The 16,052-nt window shown below is 41.2% G+C and overlaps 1 protein-coding gene across 21 annotated transcripts in view; it reads left to right on the forward strand.

Annotated features, from left to right (window-relative positions):
• Positions 1-16,052, forward strand: part of Anks1b (ankyrin repeat and sterile alpha motif domain containing 1B) — a 1,021,560-nt gene that overhangs the window by 878,230 nt on the left and 127,278 nt on the right. The window contains exon 1 of one of the 21 annotated variants that reach the window (XM_051139813.1): positions 514-642. The exons of 18 other annotated variants lie outside the window; for them this stretch is intronic. The gene's annotated coding sequence lies outside the window, so the exon portion shown is untranslated. Of the gene's footprint in view, positions 1-513; positions 643-16,052 lie in introns of those variants that run through there. 2 more of the 21 variants (XM_051139816.1, XM_051139815.1) reach the window with 2 other exon arrangements.

Raw genomic sequence — 16,052 nt, forward strand, 5'->3', positions numbered from 1 at the left:
GGGGCGGGTTGGACGGTGGTGGGGGGCGGGAGCAGGCGGACCGGGAAGCTCACCGGGATCCGGCGCCTCTCCCACCCTCGCCGGCGTGCTCCTTCTCGCCCTCTCTGCTCGCGTTCACTTGCCCCCCGCACCCCACGCCCCGCAGGAAAAGATGCTCAGAGGCGAAGGCTAAGGGGCGGCAGAGGCGTGAGCCGCACGTCCGCGTCCTCGGGGCGGGAACCCGCCAGCCCTCGCGGAGCCTATCTCGCGGCCAGCCCACAGCCGTCGCTGGTGCCGCGCGGCTCCAGTGAGTGGCGCGCGCGGCGGCGGGGGTCGGGAGCTTCGCTTTCTCCCCCGGTGCGTGGTACCCCTGCTGGCGAAGATGCGGCTCTGAGAAGTGCGGCTGCAGTCGGGGACAGAAGCCGAGGAAGTCCGGCCGGAAAGCGGCGAAGGGCTGCGGAGACGGTTTGCGGGGCATTTGTGGCAGCCTTGGCTAGCGGTCTCAACTGTGTGGGATTCTTTTTCTTTCTTTCTTTCTTTTTTCTTCTTTTTTTTTAAACCCTTTTTGGTTATTGGAGGCTTTTTTTCTCCATCACCACTCGGAGCCGGGCTCATTCTCCATTTCCTTTTCCTCAACCTTGGGGTTCTGAGGAGTTTGAAGAGGTAAAGTGCCGGGTGTCTTTCCGAACGGTTTGACTTTCACGAGCCTGTGTTTTCCAAAGGTCATTTGTTTTCGGTGATTAATAATAATAATGATGATAATAATAATAATAATATAATAATAATAATAATAATAATAATAATAATAATAATAATAAGCCCACCCATGCGATTGCCAGGTGTGCTTTGAGTGCCCGTTCTCAGTAGCAGGAACGGCGGCGACATTGAGCTTCTGGCTCTCCTCCTGTATGTGTGTATGTGCACACGTTGGTCAGTGGAGAGGGAAGTGGGCATGGACCCTCCAAGATACGCTTTGGAGAGCCACAACAGTGCAGCGGGAGATGGCAGTTTACTGCTTGCTTTCGGGAAGGTTAGGTCAGCATTTCCATTGAAACCCAAGATCCTGTGCTTGTAACTTGCAGGGCATTTTACTCCAGGCTGAAACTTGCCAAAGCCTGTCAAGGGCTTGTTGTTGTTGTTGTTTGTTGTTTGTTTTATATATATATATATATATATGAATGAATGCTGGCGCCGCCACTTATTTATCCATTGAGTTATTTCCTCAAGAAAATCAGCCGTTTATAAACACTGAATCCCTAAAACAAATGGGAGGGTCCGATGGGAAAGCTTTGCATTTTCAGCGACTGGGCAGGAAGGCTATCTCCACTGCGGTTATTTTTCCTCCACAAACACTGAGAGAGTCTGAGGACTAAAATCTCTACATATGTGCACAGAGCTGCAGGCATATGAACTTTGGGACCCCTTAACTATTCTTAAACATTACCGGAATACTGGCTGTGTGGTCACTTGCTTCTGGGAAGACTGACTATGGGACATAGTAGTGACAGGGCAGCATGGAAAACTGGAGGGTCAAATGCATCTGAACGTAGAACGTAGGCACGAGTTAGCAAAGGACCCGTGCTCTCCCCTCTAGGAGTCTTTAATTAGCGTATGTTTTCCCTTGAAGTTCCCAGCCTAATGGAAAAAAACCCCAGCGGTTCCTTCCAAAGCTTGTTCTTAGTACTCAGCAGATGAGATGGTGTGACGAGGTGCCGGTAGAGTTTGGGTTATTTGAGTCCATAGTGTTGATGGTTCTGTGACAAAATAGGCTGCAGTGACTAGTGCTGGCGTTATGCCACCTAAGTGTTCGGTTCTGTCTTGGCAGTCCCTGTCCTGAGTACTGCTTGGTATGACAGCAGTGATCCTCTTCATCTGAGATGAGGGGGGAAAGGAGTAAGACAAATGAAATTAATGTGCTAACCGGTGGTCTGGGCGATGGTGTCGTACAGAAACATTCTTACAGCTACAAACAAACAAACAAAAACAGCCCTACTTCACAATGCAGGGGGGAAATACAATGTGTGTGTGGCTGGGGGAGGGGGAGCGAGCTCAGCTTCATCAACTCCCTGTGGGAAGATGGAAACTTTACCCTGCACCTGCTAATTGCCAAACTTAATTGTACTGCTGTTGGCTTTCTTTGCTTGGTGGACCTTTGTGCTTTTAGTAGAAACAACATTTCCTTTGCTAATTACTGACAACAATGGCAATAGATACACTTATTGGAAACACTGCTATGTATTGCTGCACTCCCCTGATGGAGACCAGAGAGAGTACAGTGATTTGCCTCTATCTGCAGATAAAATGGACCTCAAGACAATTTCAAAATATAGATACAGAAGGTGCAATATTGAATGAGACATATGGAGTTAACATTTTCCCCCCAAGACTATGAGCATACTCACTGGTCAGCACTCTAAAATGACCTCTGAGCAGTTATCTATGATTGACAGTCTCAAAGTTGGCAGGTTTAGCCAGAAATTTGTGCTCATTAATCAGTGGGCTTCTGGCAGCATCTCTTGTCTGTTTACCGCTTTTAAATGCTTGATGAGGAACATTATAGAGACTAGCTTTCTTTGAAGTAGTTATTTGCTTAAAGTTCTCTATGCATTCTAATGTAGGAACACCAGAAGATACGTGTGCCAGTCAGTGTGCACAGGAAAGGCATTTGTGATGCTGCCACCCTACAGCGGATGTTCACACGTGCTTCCCAGCTGAGTATCGAGCCCTTCTCATCACACTACTCATCAGATACTCAATTTTGAGCCTATTCATTTGGAATCACGTTTATCCTTTCCCTTTGTGAAAGGTAGACACATTCTCCTAGTATTAAATTGAAATCATGTGTTTGGGGCACTGATACAGTCTGTGGGAACACCAGGTAGAGTTTATTGATGTTCTTGTTTCTGAGCAGATGCTGGTGTCAACATACACGGTAGGAAGATCCATCATGCCGGTAACTGTCCTGGGAGGATTGAACAATTAGCAAAATTAAATAGGAGATCTGCTTGGTTGAAATCATTAATGATCAGGAGTAAAAAACATTTGTTTTCTTTTTCCCACGCTGCTTTCATGGCGGTGAGTGAGCAGTGGCATTCACAAGTGCCACTGCCAGCAATCAATGTCTCAGGTCTTTTGTAGGCCACCAGTAATTAACAGATACTTGTACAGGATCCGGATGTGACATTGGCTACCTGTTTTGTTTTTCCTTCTCTTGGCAATGTACAGTAACAAAGCATAAATGTTTGTTGCTAAATTTAACTGCAGTGTGCATCATTAAGTACACTTTGGGGGGTGCTGTCATATGCTTATTGCTTTGAGTGAAAGTGTACCACAGCTACCGTATTTTTACTCTTGTAGTAACTTCTGGTTTCTGTAAAATGGTTGTTTTCAAGGTACAATATTGTCAATATATCTAATAAATCGCCTGAGAAGGAACATTTACAAGGATGCATTCATCCTCCCATGCAACTGTCAATAACATTGTTGCAGAAATCTATTTTTATGTAGATCTAATTTTCATGTAAAAATTAACCTTTGTTACAATTCTCCTGTGAGATGTAAGCCACTCCTCATCATCTAGCTTTTGGTTTTTTTTTTTTCCCCCTCATGAAATCATGAAGATTTTCTTTCTTTCTTTTTTAGATGTCAAAATATGATTAAGCTGAGTCATGTCTTTTTCTTTTTTTAAAAAAAAAATGTGAGAGTATTGGCTTGCTTAGACGAAAATCCAAAATTAGTTCTCAAAAAAAAATGTATGTCTGACAAATCTTTATATTTGCTGAGCATAGGCTTCCTTGGTGGCTTTCTCGTGTGAGAACTGCAGAGAGTACCCAAACAAAATTTGAAGTAGAGGAAACCAGAGTCCATGTTCTCATCTGCCCAGTTAATAAAGGGTTTATAACATTTTTCAACAGAATTGTCGTTTTAATGAGTGTTAAGAATCCCTCCAGTTCCAGTCTGGAAATAGTGCAACTCAAGCGACACTCTTGATCCCAGACAGCAAGCTGTAAGAACTTGCTCTGGAAATCAGAAACTGCACTGAAAGTCTCCTAGATGCCCAAGTGAGCCAAGTCCAGGCATCTCAGAGTTGTAAGGGAGATGTTGGAATTACTGGTCTCTCCCGGCACCGTCTGGCCATCCTTCTAGATAAGTCTCATCGCCTTAGCTCCATCAGCATTGGACAGGGCTAGGTTTTGTAGCTATTTAAAAACCCAGCTTTTTTTTTTTTTTTTTTTTTTAATCAGCCATAGAAAATTGCGTTTCAGGAATGCTTAAAAGTATATTGCAGTTTGAATAATTTCTGTCATAACTGTGTTTTATGACTTCTTCTGTTTCAATTAAGGCTTGAGAATGGCTCACGTGTAGTTGTAGCTCCAAGAGACGGTATGCTTTGGGCCGCTTCATTCGCCTCTCTTTGGAAATCAATAGTGTGTCATAGTTATTTTCTAGAGACATGAAATTCAACTAGGGGCTAGAGAGATGGTTCCGTGGCTAAGAACACTGGCTGCTCTTTCAGAGAACCTACCATCCATTCCGAGCACCCATGTGGTGGCTCACAACCATCTGTAACTCCAGTTCCCGAAGGATCTGGCTCCCTCTTCTGGCCTCCAAGGGTACTTCCTGCACATGGCACTCTTTCATGCTTAGAGACAAACTGCTCATGCACATAAAATAAAGACAATGGAATCATAAACATGTAACTACCAAAAATAAACTAGTCTCTCTACCGACCTTATTCATTTACCCAAGGGGGCAAAAAAAAACCCCTATAGAGCATGTAGTGTTTCTCGACGGCTGGTACTTTTGTGTGTCTTAACTCTGTGTTTTATACACTAGCGGTCCTTCCAGAATGGGAGGTCCAGCTAGGCACTGTCTGCCCAGTTTCTCCCAGAGAGTGGTTGGTTGGTTGGTGCTCTTGATGTGAATGATGCTATTTATTTCTCCATACTGGTAGATTAGTCATAAAAGCTCATGCCAAACCAAATTTGGGACAAAGCCTTAAATTAGAAACACAGGGTCCCTCCCAAGTTTCAACATTATTTACAAACTGGCTCCCCCTCCTTGTACCCACTCACAGCTACTCCAGACAAGAGCCAGCCTGTCTGGGAAGATGAGATTTCCCAGTAGGTGGCAGGAAAAATTATTCAGTCTTCCCCTGACCACAGATGACTGGCTCCCTTCCTGCCACTCCCTGGCCTTAGCTTGGGTAGCTTTTACATTGCACACCTCCTAACCCCACCCTGGTACTCTCCTAGGGCTGCACCGAGACTTTCTCTGCTCCCTCCCTCTTTCCACTTTTCATACAAGGACTCAAGATGTGACTGAGAAACGCAGGCACCAGTGGTGCTATGGATGGGTCTGTGATGAATGAGACAAAAGAGGTCGGTTTCAAAATGAAGTTATAGTTTTGTTTTGTTTATTTAAAAAGGACCAAGACCTTCAAGCCCTTGAAAATGTCCTAAAGTCTCTTTATAACATCTACAGAAGTCCTCAGCAATATGAAAGATCAGGAACGACTAACTGTAATGTGCTCACATAATTTGATCTGTTTCTTTTAGACTCTCTGTTTTTCTTGGTGCTGATTCATCATGTTGATTTTTTTTTCTCTAGTATTTTGTTGCTGACATGCAGAATTGGAACCTGTTATGGGTCTGGGAGACTTTGGTGGGCTAAATACAGTGGTTGCTATTTGTTCTGGGACTTATTTGAAAGAATGTGCATTCTGAATTCTAAATACCATCTTAAAAGTTAGCTTTCCAAGTATAGCCCTCCTCTACAAGATGAGAAATTCTCTCTCTCTCTCTCTCTCTCTCTCTCTCTCTCTCTCTCTCTCTCTCTCTCTCCCTCCCTCTCTCTCTCCCTCCCTCTCTCTCTCTCTCTCTGTGTGTGTGTGCACGCGCGCGCGCACGCGCACGAATGCATCTAGTTGAGAAGTGATAATTGAATGTGTGCTATCTTCTAGATAGCATTCTTCAAGTGTGGAATATACTCATGAACAACAGAAGGCTCCCTGTTTGTTGCTTTGGTTTTTTTGTTTGTTTGTTTGTTTGTTTGTTTTTGTTTTTAGAGCAAAAAGTGCTTAGTGGGGGAGAGTTGATGAAAACCAAAGAAATAAATAAATGGATGGAAAAGATCAACTCAGGTGGTGATAAGTTCCCTGAAAGCCGAGTAATGAGATGAAGTGTTCCACAAGGTCACAGTGGGGAAGGGTGCCACCAGGTTTAGAAAGCTGTTCGGAGACTGGCTGTGAGAAAGAGTCCCTTAAAGGAGCCCTGAGAAGCACTTGCTTCGAAGAGACCCTGGAGAAGAGCACTCCAGGCCGAGGGCACAGTTCACAGTGGAGGGGAACCACTGCAGTGTGTTTGGGGATTGAGAACAGTGCAGTGTGGCTGGATCATGGTCAACTCGGGTCAGCTTTGCAGTTTGCAGATCACTGCAAACACTCCGGTCTTCGTTGCAGAAACAGTGTGAGGCAGAAAATGTAAGTCAAAGCTGTTGATAGCTTTTCCTTTGAAAAGAATACACTGGTTGTGCTGTGAATAAAATATCATGTCAGGACAAAACTAGGCACACTATGTGGAAGACCACTAACCGAGCCAGGCGGTGAACAACAGTGGTTAGTGGTAGCAAAATGAGAAGAGATGTGGGAAATCTCAGATTATCAAATTTTGAAAAACTTTTGAAAACTTTTAAACACAAGAAAATACACTGAAGTAATAGTTCTCAACTAATCGGTGCTAATATATTGGCATTTTTAAAAGGAAATATCACTATTATCTTTGAAATGCTTGGAATGCAACAATAATCAACTATTCAGGAAATTCACATAATACAAAATATTTTTTAAAGTATCTAAGGAACTGGAGAGATAATGGCTCAGCAGTTAAGAACTCTTGCTGCTCTTCCAGAGGACCTGAATTCAGTTGCCATCCATGATGCCTGTTCTGGCTTCTTTGAGCACAAACACACATACACTGTGCATACATATACTTAGACCCCCCCCCACGTGCATATAAAATAAAATAAACAAAATAAATATTTTTTAGCATCCTCAAATTTTACTACCTGGAAATAAGCGTCTATAGCACTATACAAGATGTCATTTCTCCATGCGTAATTTTATATTTATTAATAAATACACAGATAAACTTTATAATAACAGTGGAATCATGCTATAGATAGTTTTTAAATTTTAAAAGCATCAAAATTAGTTTCTTGTATTTAGAAAACAAATGAACATAAGAAAAATTAGTTATTAAACTTTATGTAAATATTTTTACTTTATGTAAATATTTCCTGAAATGTTTATCCTTATGGTTAAAAAAATAGTGTCAAAAGGAGGTTTGAGTAGGAGTAGGGTTTTATAGAAAAGTGATACAAATTGTAAACCTCTTCAAGAAAATGAAATATATTTTATGATTTTACAAAGATATGGCAGTGTGGACGCACTGTAATCCCTTCCAGAGACTACAAAATAAGAAAGCTGAGGAATGGGGCGGGGGGGATGCGCACATCTACGAATAAAGTGTTTGCATTGCAAGCCTAAGGACCTGAGTTCAAATCCTTAACACCCATATAAAAAGCAGGGCACAGCAACTGGTACCTGTATTCTCAATATGGGGAAAGGGGTAAAGAAAAATGCATAGCTGGAGTTTACTGGCCAGCTAGCCTATCCCAGTACACACACACACATACACAGAGAGAGAGAGAGAGAGAGAGAGGAGAGAGAGAGACATACCTCCCTTGTGAGTAAAGGACCTCAGTAGCTAATATTTCTGAGATTTACAGTAAACACACTTTAGAGTTGCAATTATTGCATTATAAATATTACACATCCCAATTTTAAACAAGTTACATAGATTTTTTTGTTTTGAAAGACAACTGCCTGTCCTCCCTTCCTGGCGCTAACAAGCTAATTTATTTATTTATTTTTTAAGTGTAGATTAATTTATTTCAAGTTTTGGGGCAAAAATATTTGTAGATGGTGATTACATACCAAGAGTTAGTTCAACTCACCTCCCCCCTCCCCCCTTTTTTAATACATTTTTATTGAAAAATAAAATAATTCATATTACATCTCATTTTCTATCCCATCCCATGCATCCTCCCATTCCTCCCTCCCTCCCACTTTCACCCCAATCCCCCTTCCCTATGACTGTGACCGAGGGGGACCTCCTCCCCCTGAATATGGTGCTAAGGTATCAAGTCTCTTCTTGGCAGTCCGCTGTCCTTCCTCTGAGTGCCATTGGGCTTCCCCAACAAAGGGACATGGCCAAATATGGGGCACCAGAGAGCCTGTGAAAGTCAGTCCCCAGTCTCCACTTAACTGTGGAGAATGTTCTGTCCCTTGGCTAGATCTGGGTAGGGGTTTGATGATGACTGCACATTTTGTCCTTGGTTGGTGCCTTAGTTCAATCAGAACCCCTGGGCTCAGATCCACCCATCATAATGTTCCTCTTGTAGGTTTCTAGGACTCTCTGGATCCACCTACTTCCCTATCCCCTATATTTTTCTCATCTAGAGTCTCAATAGGATATTCTCACCTCTATCCCACTTTCCTGGTAGGTGCAGATTTTCATGGGACCTGCCCCTTGGGCTAGTGTCCAGTTATAAGTGAGTATATGCCATTTGAGTCTCTCTGCTTCTGGGTTAGCTCACTCACTATGATCATTTCTAGTTCAATCCATTTGTCTACAAATTTCGGGAATTCCTTGTTTTTAATAGCTGAGTAGTATTCCATAGTGTATATGTACCACATTTCTTTATCCATTCTACTGAGGGACACTTAGGCTGTTTCCATGTTCTGGCTATTGTGAATAAGGCTGCTATGAACATGGTTGAGCAAATTTTCTTGTTATGTGCTGGAGCATCTTCTGAATATATTCCAAGGAGTGGAATAGCTGGGTCTTGAGGAAGCCCTATTCCCAGTTTTCTGAGATAGCACCAGATAGATTTCCAAAGTGGCTGTACTAGTTTGCATTCCCACCAGCAATGAAGGAGTGTTCCTCTCTCCCCACATCCTCGCCAGCATGTGTTGTCACTTGAATGTTTGATTTTAGCCATTCTGATGGGTGTAAGATGGCATCTCAGAGTTGTTTTGATTTGCATTTCTCTGATGACTAGAGATGTTAAGCATTTCTTTAAGTGTTTCTCAGCCATTTGATATTCCTCTGTTGAGAATTCTCTGTTTAATTCTGAGCCCCATTTCTCAATTGGATTATTTGGTTTGGTGGTGCTTAATTTCTTGAGTTCTTTATAAAGTTTGGATATTAGACCTTTGTCAGATGTCGGGTTGGTGAAGATCATTTCCCAGTCTGTAGGCTGTCGCTTTGTTCTTTTGACAGTGTCTCCTGCCTTACAGAAGCTTCTCAGCCTCATGAGGTCCCATTTATTAATGGTTGACATTAAGGCCTGGGCTGTTGGTGTTCTGTTCCGGAAGTTGTCTCCTGTGCCAATGTGTTCCTGGCTCTTCCCCACTTTTTCTTCTAACTGATTTAGTGTCTCTGGTTTTATATTAAGGTCTTTAATCCACTTGGACTTGAGTTTTGTGCATGGTGACAAGTATGGGTTCAATTGAATTTTTCTACATGTAAAAATCCAGTTAGACCAGCACCATTTGTTGAAAATGCTATCCTTTTTCCATTGAATAGATTTGGCTTCTTTATCCAAAATCAGGTGACTATATATGTGTGTATTCATATCTGGATCTTCAATTTAATTCCATTGATCAACCAGCCTATTGCTGTGCCAGTACTATGCTGTTTTAATTACTTTTGCTCTATAGTACAGCTTGAGATCAGGTATGGAGATTCCTCCTGAGGATCTTTTATTGTATAAGATTGTTTTAGCTATTCTGGGTTTTTTGTCTTTCCATATAAAGTTGAGAATTGACCTTTCAATGTTTTTTAAAAAATTGTGTAGGTATTTTGATAGGGATTGCATTGAATCTGTAAATTGCTTTTGGTAAAATGGCCATTTTTACTATGTTGATTCTCCCGATCCACGAACAATGGAGATCCCTCCATCTTCTCAATTCACCATCAATCTCTTTCTTCAGGGACTTAAAGTTTTTTTCAAACAAGTCTTTCACTTGCTTGGTTAGAGTTACTCCTAGGTATTTTAAATTGCTTGTGGCTAACGTGAAGGGTGTAGATTTCCTAATTTCTTCCTCTGTATGATTGTCATTTGTATATAGGAAGGCTACTGATTTTTTGAGTTAATTTTGTAACCAGCCAGTTTGCTGAACGTACAAACTAATTTATTTAAGTCATGCTTATAACAGTTGTTTTCTGACCTGTAACCATGACTACGGTGATACGGACATGAAAATGACAAGGGAGTAAATGATGAAGAACCTAACAGATATGGAAGATACAAATATGACCCAACGGAAAGGCATCTGATGCAGGAACCTTTCTGTGGGCCTCGGGGATTCTCATTCACTTACTTGCCCTCTCCATTTCTTTCTTTTTTTTTTTAAGATTTATTTATTGTATTTATTGTATATGAGTGCTTTATCTGTAGAAGAGGGCATCAGATAACATTATATATCATTGTGAGCCACCATGTGGTTGCTGGGAATTGAACTCAGGACCTCTAGAAGAGCAGGCGGTGCCCTTAACCACTGAGCCATTTCTCCAGCCCATCCCCCCCCCCCATTTCTAACCAAGTTTTTTGGTTCATCTCTTAGTTGTCTCAATTTCATCATTAACTGTCTGGTTTTTATTGCTATTTGCTTTCTTGGTTTTTTGTTTTTGTTTTTGTTTTTATCAATTTCAAGTAAATATCATGGATAGTGCATTTCCGAGCTTTGCTGTTTTTTAACAGTCTGAGGATGTCTTTCTGCGGTCATTGTGCCTGAGAGTCATGTTTTCCTGTCGTGTTTTTCTTTCCCTTGTAATTTTGCAACCATCTTGCCATGGCTGAATAACATTGAGTATTAGCCTGCAGTCTGAGGTCACCCTTTGTAAATGGTTGAGTTTTCTGCCTGAGATCTAGAAGGTTCTTTTGAGTATAGGTCAATCATATGGCGAGTGTACCTAGATGATTGAAGTTCTGTGTCACAGTCTACAATACAACATGCTCTTTAAGCTGGGTGCTACTGAGGTCCTGTCTTTGAGCATTTGTTTTAATCCATTCATATTGCTACCTCCTTTGGGGGCGTAATTACCTTTTTCTTGCATTATATTTGTATCTCTTCCTCATTGGTTGATCCTTCATCGCCTAATCCTTTGAATTTTCATCTCTAGCCACAGTATGTCTGGTCCTTTCTTCTGTTGGCAACTCAATTTTCAGAAGTATCAAATTGATTTCCTGCTGTTTCTAAGTAGCTTATTGATTCTAAAACCCATTTGCTCCCTAGCTTGTATCCTTGGGTCTGTGATATCCCTTTTCATCTCATTCAAATTGTCTCATTCTTCCATCTTTAAGGTTCAGTTCTTTATTAAAAACATTCTTTTGTGGTAGGAAGTTTGCACAAGAATTTCCATTTGGATAGCTGTAGAAAGTTCTTCTGAGTGGTGTTCCTCTGTGCTTCGCCCTTACAGTGAGAGAGACGATGCGTGAGGAGGAGGAGGAGCGAGGGAAGGGCAGGGATAGAAGGAGGGATGGAGGGAAGGAAAGAACACCCACCTTTTGTAGGATCCCATTGAGTCGTGGTGTCTTGCCTGTCTACTTGCAGTCTAAAGAAATCAAAGCCATGGCTCAGCTCAAGCTGTACCTGTGCCTTTCTTAGATTCTGTTAAATGCCTCTATTATCAGTGTTCATTTCTCCACGTTGGGAGTGTGGGGAGGAGATACCAGGAACATCTTTTTTTAATATTTAACTGAAGGATCCTGAACCTAGGGCTTTATGGGCTTCCCCATCCCACCCCACCCCTCTCCCACAATGGCGTGGGCATCCCTGGAAACTTCCATTGCACCAAGTGGGCTGTTTGAGGGGGCTGTTTTACCCTCTCAAACTTTGTCTTTCTATCGCCCCTTGGTAGAGAGTAGAAATAGGTGAAGGTAGTCACGGTAAACCTTTCTCTAAATTTAGAATTATTAGTGAGAATTCTCAGAATTGTGTTGACTCACCTCTCTAGGGAATACGAACAGGGTTAAGAACAGAACTGCACGGGTCCTCTTTGTCCTCTCTAGAATCTTCTGCCTCTTTCGTTTCCTACCAATTCAGAAGTTCGTTGTGTTTGTTTATGCTTCTTTGACTGGTTGCTATTTGTCTCCCCTCCCCCTCTCTCTAGCCCTTGTCTCCCTCCCTCCCTCCCTCCCTCCCTCCCTCCCATCCTCCATTCCTCAGTGTTGTCTATCTTTCTCATCCTCACTAGATATTTAAGAACATTCTGTGGTTCTTGGAGACTACTTTTCCATGGCTTGCTGTTGGGTTGGTTTGAAAAACAGTAAAAGGGCCAGAGTTCCCGGTGTGTCTTCAAGTGAGCCGCTGAGCAGCAGACTGGGCTACTGGTGTGAAGGAAGCAAGAGTTCTGGGTTGAGCTTTTGCACCTGAGAAATTTACAATCGATCTGAAAAATGTCAGGCAGGTGGCTTGATCTACCAGTCGTGAAATTCAGGAAAGTTCAGGAATTCTAGATACACATTTACTCTAAAGCCTTGTACCCAGGAGCATGTGTGGCAGACCTTCATTATTCAAAACATCTATTTTTTTAAATGGACTGTTTAGCCTTAAGAGTAATTTAATCTTAATCTATCAAATGTCTGGAATCTTTTAATGTAGATGAAACATGTTAATGGTTGGTGTACATCACCCAATTTTCCATTTCACTTTAAAACCCAAGATAATTTATCGTAAATTGTACATATTCATCAGGAAGTCTAAAAAGGTCTTAATAGTGCACTTAGTAAAGCGAGTGGAAATAGAACCTCTACGGCTTCGGGAGAGTGAAGTATTTCATGACAGAGCGTCTGGTGTAAGGTAAACGCTGGACCACTGGGGCTGCATTGCATGCGTCATCTCGCAAGCTTTTGCTCAGGCTACTTCAAACCCCATCCTTTGGGGCACTTTGAGGGTAACCATGGAACTATCCCCAGCCGTTCCTTCTCTGGAAACCCTTGGGGTTTTGTGCCTTTATTCTGGTCGATGCACATCTGTATCGTATTTTCTGTGAGACCGCCAGCTGCTTGGGGGCAGACGTTACAACTTTTATGACTGTGCCGTAATCTGCAAGTGCTTGGAGCATAAAGAATCTTGTCATTTTGTTGTTGTTTTTCTTTAAAACTGCAGTTGTATTTTTGTGTACAGCGAGTACTCCAGCAGATGAAATTCAGAGTTCTATATGCTAGTTGAAATAATTCTACTCAAGTTTAAAAGCATAGGACTTTGCACTAATTGCTTCCTGGTTCCTTATCGGTGGGTATGACTTTTGGCAAGCTACCAACTGGCTGTCGTTTCCTCTCTATCAAATGGCACTGGCTGTATGTGTATTTACCAGGGTTACAGAGCCACAAGCCAAATGAGATAAGTTATATAGAGTCTTTGCTTGAGAAGAGGACGCATATGCATTGCTGGACCTCTAGACACTGCACTTGAAAGGGTAGAGGCAAAGGGATCATAAGTTCAAGACCAGTTTGGGCTATATAGCACATTTCAGTTCAGCCTAATGTGACCCTGTCTCAAGAAATAATAAATAAGCCAATAAAAGTAAGAGGAAAATTTTACAACCATAGAAAACATTTCCATTCTTCGTGAGTTAAGAAACAGGATACATGACTGATAATCTTTTTTTAATTTTTTATTTAAAAATTTTTATTTTTACATATACATTTATATTATTACACATATATACAATAAACTACCTATAGCAGGAAGAACCATGACACAATCAGGAATTATGGAAAGGTTACATTCTTAGTGCTTTGGCTGTTTGTATTTGGCATCTTTCCTATCTTGGTGCATCTAAAATTCTGAATGTAAATCAATATATATCATATCTCATCATTATCACCTTAAAACATCTATCTAGACCTACAAACCTCTTAATCCCTAAACAACTGAGCTAAATTGTAAAACTAAACTATCTGGTCTTCAACCCCATCAGAGACTTGAAAATTGATTACCTGAGTGTACTGGGAGTGTAGGTTAGTAGCTTTCCAAATGAGAAGATGACAGACAGTTTGCTACCTGAATAGTCACCCAAAACTATTATGTTGGAGCATCTTCTCCAGTCTCCTGGCCCAATATATCTGACAGACATATCTGTGAGGCAGGAACTATCAGACTTTCTTACTCTGTCTTGGCAAAGTTTGGCTGTCAGCTCTGCCTGCATCCAAGCTTGCCCTTTTTTTAGGCAGAATTCTGTCTGTGGTAGAAATGAGGAAATTTTTCCCAGTGCTTGTTTGCCACATTTGAAGCCATCTCTATAAGGATGCTCATCATCCTCTTTGAGGTAGGCTAGCTGTTGCCAGGAGTTAACCTGTCTCATTGTCAGTAAATCTTTAAAATAATAAAAAAAAACATTTTAAATGCCATCTTCTGTATGTCTCTGAGGTTTTTGAAGACCTTATCTATTTTACCTTATCTTTCTATAGAATCATATCTATCTGTTGCACCTAAGAGAAACCTTGAGAGAATGATGCCCCATTTCCTTTAAGGAGGGTCTGGTAGGTTTTTGGTTGCTTTTTTGGGCTATAGAGGGTTATTTTCAATGGGAGTTGGTTACAAGTTATTATTGGTCTTATTTAGAGAGAAAACAAGGTTGGACTCATGGATTTCTCTCTTTTCCTTTATCTTCCATTCTTAGGTTTGGAGATAGAGGTTGAAAAGAAAGAAGGGGAATATAGAAATATATAGGGAAAATAGAACAAAAAGTAGATTAGTGAGTCTGCTCCTCAACTTAATGCCTCAAGGTCACTCACAAGGTTATTTTTAATTCAATGGTATAGATGCAAAATAAGTTTAATTTTAGATACAGTGGTATAGAATTCAAATGTAAGATTATTCTTTACACGCTATATATATATATATATATATATATATATATATATATATATATATATATATATATTTCTACTCAAATATGTGGTATTGTGCCCATATAACTTAATTATAATACAAGGTTTACTTCCAATACTTTGAAGGTGCCATTGCAGGCTGTTTAGGATAAATAAGTTATACAAGTTAATTTTTAGTTGATCAAATCATGGTCATGTCACTTACTAGCCTAATTTTATCACAAGACTGATAATCTTCAAGAAAATGATGCCGGCGTTTGTCAATTGCTGCCATCTTACACAACCCACACCTGAACTCACATTACTTCTCATTCTCCTGTTGATCGATCAATCTGATTTATTGACCATGCTCAATACAATACAATCAGGAAGAGGAAGTTTAGTAGTAATATAAGAAGAACTCAAAAAAACCAATGGAAACTGTATAATGAGTCTGCTTTCTTTCTGGCTTGGTTCTTCTGTAATTAGACTTCTTGGTATCAATTCTACGCAGCATTTTAAAGAGCATTTCCTCTGAGACAGGGTTCTCACTGTGCAGCCCTGGGCGGCCTGAAACTTAGTGTGTGGAGTAGACTGGCTTCAACATCACAGAGCTCCACCTGCCTCTGCCTCCTGAGTGCTGGGATAAAAGGCGTGAAAAGCGTGCTTAAGTTTGTCTTTGCACCGTAAGTGAACACGAATAAAACAGTGTGCATTGTCCCAACGCGGGAATGTCACACGGGTTGCAGGTTTGGATGTCTGGGAGGTCAAGCACAGCATTGCCTGCCCACAGAGCAATCGCCACATGCTGAGCATTTCCTCACTTGTGCATCACAAACCCAAAGGAGTGGTATCCCGATTGATACCGCAAGACTTACCACGGGAGAATTTTAGATGCCAGAAGTAGCGCGATGAACCCGTAGTGTTCTCTTAGAGAAATTTTGCGCACAGTCTTAGAATCTAGACTTTCAACAAAGTAGAAATGGAACTTAAATCAGCTATTGAGTCAAATTCCTCTAGATATTATAAATTTAATACGCGCTAGGCTGTTATATAAAATATAAGGATTTGGGATCCCTTACAATGAATTGCAATTACATTTTTACGTAAGAGAGCATCATGCTTTCGAT

This window comes from Acomys russatus, chromosome 31 (assembly GCF_903995435.1).
Source record: "Acomys russatus chromosome 31, mAcoRus1.1, whole genome shotgun sequence".
NCBI classification, from domain to species: Eukaryota; Metazoa; Chordata; class Mammalia; order Rodentia; family Muridae; genus Acomys; species Acomys russatus.